Consider the following 11713-nt stretch of genomic DNA (forward strand, 5'->3'; position numbering starts at 1 on the left):
TAAGATATCCAATATCACTTGCATCACCATTTTATTTTTTAATAAATTTAAATTTTATTAATCACAGCAGCATCTACATATTCCTTAGAAAATAATTCATATACTTATGAGAGACTTTCTGTATAGTGAATGCAAACACTCAGACATCTCACAAAGGTCCATAGCCCACAGAATGGGAACCACTAGATTAGATGATCATTAGTAGCCCTTCTGATGCTAAATCCTATTGTAGCCTACATAAACTTCAAGCATTTGTATCTCAATTTCTACTCCCAAAGATGAGCTGCAGATCACTGGGCAATGCTACATCTTCCCTTCAGGGTTCTAGGGATGCTTTTGAAGAGTTGGTTGGGATTCTCTAATGTGATTGGCTTGAGGCCCCAACATTGTACTTCCCCCAAAGATTGTTAGTTGAGAATCATTTTAGTAAGCCATCTTTAAAATATCTTTTTAGAAAGAGGTATTTACTAATGTAGTATAGTAAGAATACTAAGTCTAGTAAGTTAAGTATCTCAGTGGATAGAGCCCTGGGCCTGGAGCCAAGACCTGAGTTCAAATCCAGCCTGACACTTACTAGCTGTGTGACCCTGGGCAAATCACTTAACTTTTGTTTGCCACCAGAGAAGGAAATGGCAAACCACTCCAGTATCTTTGCCAAGAAAACCTCATGGACAGCACTGGTGTGCTATTGTCCACAGGGTCATGAGGGGTCGGATGTACCTGAACAATTGAATAACAATAACAGCAGGAAGAGCTGGTACAAAATATCCCCGTAAAGGTCTGTGACACATTTTCCCTCAAGTAGATAAAGTGGCAAAAGGATGACCAATAGCTTCTCATTGTTGGAAGTCCTTTTCTTCCGTTTTAGGAGTATTCAAGAAATTCCTCTTTGCTGAATCTGCATTGAATCTGGCCTTGACTCTGAATTCAAACACTGCCATCCATTGATCCAGGGATGCTTCTAAGACATCAGTGAGAAGTTGGGAGGTCCAACATTCTCCAGACCCTTCAAAGCTTGCAATCAATCAGCGAGTCAATAAACAGGTATTAAGTGCCTACTATTTGACAAGCACTGTGCTGAGTACTGGTGATACAAAGAAAGGTAAAGGACAATCTCTGCTCTCAAGGAATCTAGTGGGGGAGACAACAATTTTTAAAAAATAGGTACAAATGAGATATTTATAGGATAAATAGAAGGAAGGTACTAGGATTAAGGAGGATAGGGAAAGGCTTATCGTAGGAGGTATAGTTTTATCTGGGACTTCAAGAAAGCCAAGGAGGCAGAGTTGAGAAGGGAGAGAATTCCAAACATGGGGGACAGCCAGTGAAAATTACTAGAGTCAGGAGATAGAGTGTATTGTGTCTTGCATGAGAAATGGCATGGAGACCAGTGTCACTGGATCACAGAGTTCATGGCTAGGTGCAGTGGGAAAAGGAATATGTAAAAAGACTAGAAAAGTTGGGTGGGGGAACTGATTATGAAGAACTTTGAACACCAGAGTATTTTATATTTGATCCTCAAGGTGATAGGAAGCCTCTAGAGTAGAGAGGTGTAATAGCAATTTAGATTTGAAGATCTCTATATTGTGATTATTGCCTTGCTTAAGAGGTGACATGGTCAGACCTGTGCTTTAGGAAGATCATTTTGGCAGCTGAGTGGAAGATGGACCAGGCAGGGAGACCAGCAAGGCTATTGCAATAGACCTCCTCTGGCCAAAAGAGGAAAGGAAAAGGAGACCTAGGCTGAGGCTGGAGCCAAGGCCTCTCCTTTCCCTTTTTAGAGGTTTAGACGTTCCTTTTTAGAGGGTTTAGCTGGAATATCATACTTTATCCAAACACTAGAATGACTCTGCTTTTTTTTTGCAAGGGGGAAGGCAGGGCAATTAGGTTAAGTGACTTGCCCAGGGTCACACAGCTAGTGAGTGTGTCAAGTGTCTGAGGCTGGATTTCAACTCAGGTCCTCCTGACTCCAGGGCTGGTGCTCTACTCACTGTGACACTGAATGACTCTGTTTCTAAACTAGCTTGTTAATTGGGGCATAACCAAGTTTCCTTGGCCTATCTGAACAGATTCATGTCCATGTTACTTAAGTTTCAAGGATTTTTTGTATTTAGTCCAAAGAGAGCCTATGATCGAGATTGATTGATTGATTTTGTCACTTACTTTAAATGGAGTGGAGGTAACTTGATATATTTACTGTGACATCAGGAAGATGATGCCGTGACTTGCAAATGAATTAGATTTAAGTGAGGGAGGGCTGTGCAAAGTCATTAGCCTCACTTTCTTTTCTGGAGCCTTCTGGGTCCAGTGGCAAGATACAGACTAGGACAACTGGAGATGACTCTTGCCCTTATTTTATGACAGCCTATTTTATAGTGGTCTCTATAGATTTAGCTGAGGCTTTGTGATAGTTTAGGAAAATAGCCCTCTTGGCTAGACCTCAAGTACTCAAATAGATCAACCTCATTGATTTGGATGGTCTCTTCAACAATGAGAGAGAAACCCATTCATGCCTGTCCATCCTGTGCAGTTCTTATACATGTCCCCCACCCCACATGCAGGTTTGCCACAAAGGATCCACCAAGCATACTCCAGGTTTTTCTCACTTTCTCCTGGCATTATGAGAGTACTAGGGGAATATTTAGACTGTCCTTCTGTCCTCACTCATTCTTGTCATATGACCAGCTAATTTTTTTTTCTATCACATCTTTTCCTGGTGACAGATTTTGCTCCTGTTCTTCTGTAAAGTTTTTCATGTACAATAGTACATTGCAGCCTGTTCACACCCACCATATGTCTTTCCTTCACCCTTTGTGTGATAATCACTTTCAGTTCTTCAGATGCTGTCGTGTTCTATGTCTCCCAACCACGAACATTGGTAGAACATCAGCAGAATTTTGATAATAAAAAGATGGACTTCCTGGTTTTTTGTGGGGGAGAGAAGTTTTGGGTCATTAAAAGAGTTCTGCAGTTTCCTAAAGGCAATCCATTTGGCTCAATTCTTTCTAAATTCTGGGTCCAGCTCATTGTGCTGTCTGTCTTAGATATATGTACTGGTGGACAAGCCAGATTTTTAAAAAATCTAAATGTGTTTTATCATCTGACCAGTAGATACTCTTCATCTACTTCATCCAGAAACTTATCTGTGTAGATAGTCAGGCAAAACTTTTGAGTGGTTATGGATTCTTTCCAGAAGGCTCTGCAATCTTCATGTGGCTTAATTTGTTCAGACATTCCTGAGTTTGTTTCTTTTTCACCATGTGTGCCAGTTTGCAGGGTATGAGTAGTGATTATTAGTAGTAATTAAGGACATTTTTGCACATAATTAATAGTTTTCAATTCTTCTTTCGAGAACTATTTGTTTATATCCTTTGATGTGGGTCTATTTTTTTCAATTGGAATTCTCACTTGCCTTCTACCTGACTTCTTCTAAGCCTTAAATAAGTCCCTTCCTTCCTTCCTTCCTTCCTTCCTTCCTCCCTCCCTCCCTTCTTTCTTTCTTTCTCTTTCTTTCTTTTTTCTTTCTTTCTTTCTTTCCTTCCTTCCTTCCTTCCTTCCTCCCTCCTTCCCTTCTTTCTTTCTTTCTTCCTTCCTCCTTCCTTCCTTCCTTCCTTCCTTCCTTCCTTCCTTCCTTCCTTTCTTTCTTTCTTTCTTTCTTTCTTTCTTTCTTTCTTTCTTTCTTTCTTTCTTTCTTTATTTTCTTTCTTTCTTTCTTTCTTTCTTTCTTTCTTTCTTTCTTTCTTTCTTCCTTCCTTCGTTCCTTCCTTTCTTTCTTTCTTTCTTCCTTCCTTCCTTCCTTCCTTCCTTCCTTCCTTCCTTCCTTCCTTCCTTCTTTCCTTCTCCTAGTGCTAATTTGTATGGCTGAATAGCTTTTGTCAGATGATGGAGTCAAGGGGCTAGAACTGGGTACCCTGAGAATGCCCTTCTACTTGTCCCTTTGTGTAGAATCCTACCTGGCAATCTGTGCCTGTCTTTTCATCTCCAGGGCAAGAAGTACATTTTGCACATTTAAAAAGTTGTGTGGCACTCAGTAAGATTGGACAATCCCCCCAAAAACAATTGGTCATTTTCCTGGTAACTTTTGCTTTTTGTACTTTTAGAAAAGGTTAGAGGTTAGCAGTGGCCCAAGATCCAGAAACTGTTCAGTGGCTTATCATCTTGGCAATCTGTCTGGTGTGCTGCATAGAACTCTGCCTTTTGAGTTTGCTCCACAGCCCTGGATATGGGTTCTTGAGGGTTCAGAAGAAGAGGAAAGTGGAGGTGGGGAGAAGTTGGAATGGAACCAAAGCTTAGAAAGAGATTCTTTGTCACTATTTCTGCAGCTCTCCATGCAGTTTTACTAATGCTATCTTTGTTTGTATTAATTACTTGCTTTTAATAAAAGCATTTCCCACATTTGTAGTTATCCTCTGCAATTCCATTCATTATTCCCAAATATAGCAGCTGGATCATTTCATGATCAGTAGTAATGTTTACAGATCTGAAGGTAGGCACCCAGGCTCAAAGTAATTTAAACCTTTGGCCTCTGTCAGTGACCTGCTGGCCTTCAGGAGAAGGAAATTTTTCACCTTCCCTCTTATTCCCTTGACCATTTAGTTTATTTGGCCATTAGCCCTGTGACTAAGCGAGGTCATTTGGAGGAAAGGGGCAAAAATCTAGGTGTTGGAATACCTGGGCTTATACTCTTCATAATTTGGCAGACTTCTGGCCATGTCATTTCTCTCTCTGTGCCTTAATTTCCTCATTTATATGATGGGTTAATGAGAACCCACGCCTAATCATATCTGCAAAGTGCCTTGAGATCTTCAGACGCAAATGCTAGCACAGAAGTGGTCCCACACTTGCAGAAAATCAACACAAAAATCCAAACCTGCAAAATAGATAAATTAAGGGAAAAATAGTTTAGAGCAATGAGATCCAGCACAGATTTTCTTAAAAAGTACCTATGTTTCAATTTACAAATAACTGTTTCAGTAATATAACTATTGCTTAAAATGGGGCAGACCTCCTATGTATCACTGTCCCTGATCATGCTTGATTACCTTGTAAAAACATGAAGAAACAAAATAGACTCAGTCCTCTATCTACTAAGGATCTGCTCTGGCTGCAGGCTGAACACTTGGTTTATTAGACAGATTGAATACAGTTTCAAGTGAAAGTCTTTTGTAAAAAGAGGATAATTAAAAGAAAACGAAACAGGGCAAAGATGTCTCCTTCTTACTCGTTACTTTCCTAGGAAAGGAAAAGGAGAGTCTTTCTAGACAGAAACAAATGAGGGTGGAGAGGAGATGTGGGTACAATCCATTTTTGTTCTTGTCCCCACTGTGGTTAGCTGTGGTTGCTGGCTATAGGAGCTGGTGGAAAGGCACGGGTCTAATTTATTCTACTTTGCGGCCAGCCTGATCAGTCCCTTGGGCCAAACGGCAGAGAAAGTAATCTTGAGTTTTCAGGTGGTGCCAGAACCTTGCCTGGGTTCAGAGCCCTCCCCATATTAAGAAACAAGTAGCTAGTTAATACCTTCCAGTCCTCAACCAACAGGGCCTTCCCAGGCCCAGAGTTCCTTTGATTCACAGTTAATTATCTTGTGGTTCTACTCTACACAGTTTTCTGTTCTGCACTTGTGCTGCTGCATAACCAGATACTTCTCCAATGTTTTTTTTTGATGTCTATGTCCTCAGACTTTAATTCTAGCACCCAGAAGGAGCAGTCAGGGACCATTCACCTATAGGTTGAAACTGAGACATCCCAGGAAATGTGGACCTGAACAGAGAAAGCATTCTTTTAAGAATATTCTGTTTGAGATGGTAAGAAGCTATGCCTAAGGTTTCAGGTCAAAAGTAATGGCAAGATTTACTGATAAATTTCTGTAACAGGGAAACATTTGCTTTTTGTACACAGGACAAGGCAAACCAAACTGGTTTGTTTCTAACCCTTACACATATCCATAGAGATTAGGGGGAAAATAGTGTCCTACAAGCTCAACCACAGTGACTTAAGACTACAAACATGGCAGAATGCTCCCTTCTGCTCTTCTATGTCTTCTCATTGTCCCTCAACCTACAGTGGAGATTTTAAAAGATTAAAAGGGCCTTTTGAAATAAGATGTCCTGGGGCAGAGTCAAGAGGGCTGAGTGAAAGGAAGCATTTTTGCCTAGGTCATCCTCTATACCTCCTCCACAACAACCTAGAAAATGTGCCAGACTGAGTTCTGATGAGGAAAGCCAAGAAAATGTCATAGTGTCATTTTTCTGACCCAGGACAGCCTAAGGAGATAGAGATCTACTGATAGTGGGATGGGCAGTGGCAGAGAGCCCTGGAACTTTTGTAAAGGGTTCAAGGCAGAACACATCAACAGGAACACAGAAGAAGCATAGGGTAGAAAGAGATCTGGGATCCCTGAATTACTACTAAGTTCAGGAACAGGTGCAATCTGGCAGCTCTGTTACTCATTACCCTGTTCCTGATCACAGAGCCAGAGTGGAGATGAGGGCCTTAGATGAGCACTGAGCAAGGAACAAGTTTTGAAACAGCTGTATGGCTCTGAAACCAGTAGCAGAGCAGCAATTCAATGCTAACTTTTAGCCTAGCACTTAAACTTACTATAGAATAAACAGGGCAGAAACCCAGACCAAAGTGGAACCACTAGTTTGTTAGCTTTGATCTACAGAAACTCCCAGAGGGCTAACAATGACTTAGTCCAGCAGCAATCTAATGAAATTTTCCCATACACATGACAACAGACCCAAATCTGGGTCAGGAACTTTCAGTACTCAGATCCAGGAGGGCAGTAAATAGACCTCTGTCTAGGTCACATCACTTTGGAAGCACTGAAAACTTGATCCCAATACTACTATGAAGTCCAAAGTCACAAAGTAAACTGGAAGGATGGACAAACAAACAAAAAACCCAACTACTAAGATCTGCTGTGAAGACAAGGAAACTCAAGACACAAATACAGAAGAGCACAATGATTACAAAATATTTATAAATAAATCCTCAAAGAAAATGCAAATTGGATGCAAACCCAACAAGAATTCCTAGAAGTGTTAAAGAAAGAGTTTTTTTTTTCTAAAAGAACAAAAATGATTTTAAAAACCAAATAAGAGTGATAGAGGGGAAAATGGGAAAAGAAATGAGAGCTATGCAAGAAAGATATGAAAAAAAGAATTAATAGCTTAGTAAAACAGGTATAAATACTGAAGAAAATAGCTCCTTGAAAATGAGAATTGGCCAAATGGAAGCTAATGGTTCCATGAGACAGCAAGAAATAACAAAACAAAGTTGACTGAGAAAATTTTAAAAAATATGCAATATCATATAGGAAAAACAATTGACCTGGAAAATAGATTGAGGAGATATAATTTAAGAATCATTAGACTACCTAAAAGCCATGAACATAAAAAGAGCCTGGACAACATACTTAAGAAATTCTAGAAAGAAAACTGCCTAGATATCTTAGAACCAGAGCACAAAGTAGAAAAAAAAAAGAATCCACTGGTCACCTCTTTTTTTTAAATTTCTTTTTAAAAATTATTTATTTAATATTTTTAGTTTTCAGCATTGATTTTCACAAGAGTTTGAATTACAAATTTTCTCCCCATTTCTACCCTCCCCCCCACTCCAAGATGGCATATATTCTGATTGCCCCATTCCCCTGTCAGCCCTCCGTTCTGTCACCCCACTCCCCCCCCCCATCCCCTTTCCCCTTATTTTCTTGTAGGGCAAGATAGATTTCTATGCCCCATTGCCTGTATATCTTATTTCCTGGTTGCATGCAAAACAACTTTTTTTTTGAACATCTGCTTTTAAAACTTTGAGTTCCAAATTCTCTCCCCTCATCCCTCCCCACCCACCCTCCCTAAGAAGGCAAGCAATTCAACATAGACCACATGTATATCCTTATGCAAAACCCTTCCACAGTAGTCATGTTGTGAAAGACTAACTATATTTTGCTCCTCCTATCCTGTCCCCCTTTATTCAATTTTCTCCCTTGACCCTGCCCCTTTTTGAAAGTGTTTGCTTTTGATTACCTCCTCCCCTATCTGCCCTCCCTTCTATCATCCCCCCTTTTTTACCCCCTTCCCCCTTCTTTGCTGTGGAGTAAGATACCCAATTGAGTGTGTATGTTATTCCCTCCTCAAGTCAAATCCGATGAGAGCAAGATTCACTCATTCCCCTTCCCCTGCCTCCTCTTCCCTTCCAACAAACTGCTTTTTTTGGTCACTTTTATGTGAGATAATTTTTCTTGCATCCCTCTCATTTCTCTTCCCAATTTTTCCTCTACTTCTCTAACTTGCTTTTCCAACTCCTTTTTGAGCTCTTCCATGGCCTGAGACCAATTCATATTTTTCTTGGAGGCTTTTGATGTAGGCTCTTTGACTTTTTTGACTGCTTCTGGCTGTATGTTTTGGTCTTCTTTGTCACCAAAAAAAGATTCCAAAGTCTGAGTCTGAATCTGAATCTGAGACCTTTTTTGCTGCCTGTTCATGTTCCCAGCCAACTACTTGACCTTTGAGCTTTTTGTTGGGGTATGACTGCTTGTAGAGTAGAAAGTACTTTGTCCCAAGCTTGAGGGGCTGTGCTGCTGTTTCCAGAGCTACTTCTACACAGCAATCTCTGCCATACCAGTACTTCTTCTCCCCCAAGAACTGCCAACCAGGATTGCAGCCCAGATCCATGCAGGGACAAGCAAGCTTTGCACTACCACTCTAATCTGTCACTTAATTCCTCCCACCAGGTGGGCCTGGGGCTGGAAGCAACTGCAGCTGTAGCTCTGGAAGCAGCCTCAGAGCTGCGCCACCTCCGCCACCCGCAGGGTGGTATCTGACTGTGAACTCCTTTCACTGTCCCAGCAGTTTTTCCCACTAACCTGCTCTGTTGTCTTTGGTGTTTGTGGGTTGAGAAGTCTGGCCACTACCACAGCTCAATGATCCAGGGCCCTACGGCCTGTTCCGCCTGGCTCCTGGTTTGGTTGTTCCTGGTACGGCTCATGCTGGGCTCTGCTCTGCTCCACTCCCAGCTCTGTGCAATAGACCCTTCCCATTGACCATCCAGGCTGTCCTGGGCTGGAGCCCTGCTTCCCTCTGCTATTTCGTGGGTTCTGCAGCTCTAGAATTTGTTCAGAGTCATTTTTATAGGTGTTTGGAGGGACCTGGGGGAGAGCTTAAGCAAGTTCCTGCTTTCTAGCTGCCATCTTGGCTCTGCCCCCCACTGCTCACCTCTTGAAAGAAACTGCCAAATGAAAACTCCCAGGAACAGTATATCACAAATCTAGAGCTCCCAGGTTATGGAAAAAATACTGGACACAAGCAAAAAGAAAGAATTCAAGTACCATGAAGGCACAGTCAGGATCACATATCATTTAGTAGCCACCACCATAAAGGAATAGAGAGCTTGGAATATGATATTCCAGAATGCAAAGGAACCAGAACTACAGCTAAGAATAACTTATCAGTTTCTTATCGCTTCCTGTAGCAGTTGGTATAAGGCATTTTTGGAGAAAGGTTTGAAGGAGGCAAGACTAAGATTAGCAAAATGAACAAAGATGCAAAGATGAAAGCAACTATTAACCAGAAACTGATAGAAACTGGTGAGTGAGAACAACTTAAAGAGTTGCTAAGAGCTAAATTAATTGAATATGGTTGGAAAGATCAATTAAAATCTCATTGTAAAGATGTGTTTAAAGAAAAAGGATAGAACACATCACAGTTGATGACTTGGTGGCAGAGATAACTCCAAAAGGCAGAGCACTAGTACCTGACAGTGTGAAAAAGGAACTTTTACAACGAATAAGAACTTTCCTTGCTCAGCATGCCAGCCTTTAAGATGGGTTGTAACATCACCACCATGTATTTTGATTTCTTTAATCCATAAAAAAACATGCCATATGTTTGGATTGCATTTTCTAAATTAGTCTTTTTTTTGTTTGATGAATTTTACATGTTTTGGTAATGACCCATGTGTTGTATTGATATTTTTTTCTTGAAGATTATTTTAATAATAAAAATAAAATATAAATGTTTGAAAATGAAAAAAAAGAATAACTTATCAGAAAAACTGAGTATAATGCTATAGGGGGGAAAATGGACCTTTAATGAAGCAGAGGACTTTGAAGCACTTCTAAAGAAGAGACCAGAGTTGAATAAAAAATTTGACATTCAAACAAAGGACTTAAAAGAAGCATCTATTAATGAAAATGGGAAGATCTTTCTCATCCATTAATAGACCCATATAACCTGCCTGAGTCACATGAGTCTGAGTCACATGGAGCCTGTGATGGAAGGATGTCGATGAACAGGTGGAGCAGGAAGTTGGAGTGAGTCAGAACTGGGAGAGAGATGGTAGGAGTGGAAGCTTGGAGAGAGAGAGAGAGAGCAGGCAGCAGGTGAGTGAGAGAGGGAGTGATTTTGCTTAAGGGAGTCTACTTGTTGGAAGGCCTGAGGGAGGGAAGGCTTGGGAATGGCAGTGCTCCCTGCATTGATAAAATACTGTGATGGATTGGCTTTCTGGTGTTGGAAAAAATGTTTTGGTTCTGTCTTCCATGAAGAGAGTCTGTTATATTTTGTGATTCAGAACTACACCAGCATATTCATAGCAGCTGCAGCTGCTGTGGGTATCACATTGGTGTACAGCATAAAAAGGTAAACATAAGTGAGAAATCATAAACTGTTTACATTCCTGTAAGGAGGATGATACATAATACTCAGAGCTTTATCATCACCAGGGGCCTTAGAGGAAGTCTGATTAGACAGAGGGCTTGGGTATAGTTCTATTATGCTTGGATGATCTCAAAAAAAAAAAAGAATGGCTGAATGGGGAAGAGGATTCACTGGGAGACAGAGGAAGAGAGAGGAAGAACAGGGGAAATTATCTCACATAAATGAGGTACAAAAAGAGGAATTTGTACAACAAGGAAGTAGCAGGGAAGGAAGGAGAAAAAATGACACTCTCATCTGAGTTGGTTAAAAGCAAAGAATACACATATACACATTTTGGAATAGAAATGTATCTTATCCAATAGGGAAGTAGGAGGAAAAGGGGTTAAGAGAAAGGAAGAGGAAAAGAAGGTGGGTAGATTAAGGGAAGTAGTGATCAGAAACAAAACAGACTGTTAAAGACAGGGAAAGAAAGAAAAGGAAAAGTATAAGATAATAGGATAGAAGGAAATACATAGTTAACAATCATAATTGTGAATGTGAGTGGAATGAACTCATCCATAAGATGGAAGAGTATAGCCAAATGGATTAGAACCCAGAATCCAACAATATATTGTTTATAAGAAATTCACTTCAAACAGAAAGATACACATAGAGTTAAAATAAGGGACTGAAGCAGAATCTATTATACTTCATTTGAAGCAAAAAAGGCAGGGGTAAGAAATCATGATCTCAGACAAAGTAAAAGCTAAAATAGACCTAATTAAAAGGAGGAAACTAAAAAAAGAGTTTTTTTTTAAAAAAAGAGCAAAAAATGATTTAAAAAAACAAATAAGAGTGGTAAAGGGAAAAATGGGAAACGAAATGAGAGCTATGCAAGAAAGATATAAAAAAAGAATTAATAGCTTAGTAAAACAGGCATAAATATTGAAGAAAATAACTCCTTGAAAATTAGAATTGGCCAAATGGAAGCTAATTACTCCACGAGATATCAAGAAATAAAACAAAGGTGACTGAGAAAATTTAAAAAATATATCACATAGGAAAAACAACTGACC

At 40.1% G+C, this 11713-nt stretch overlaps 1 pseudogene; it reads left to right on the forward strand.

Annotated features, from left to right (window-relative positions):
• Positions 1–9500: 9500 nt before the first annotated feature.
• LOC118830260 lies at positions 9501–9915 on the forward strand (annotated as a pseudogene).
• Positions 9916–11713: the final 1798 nt, after the last annotated feature.

The sequence above is a fragment of the Trichosurus vulpecula genome, chromosome 8, assembly GCF_011100635.1.
Source record: "Trichosurus vulpecula isolate mTriVul1 chromosome 8, mTriVul1.pri, whole genome shotgun sequence".
NCBI classification, from domain to species: Eukaryota; Metazoa; Chordata; class Mammalia; order Diprotodontia; family Phalangeridae; genus Trichosurus; species Trichosurus vulpecula.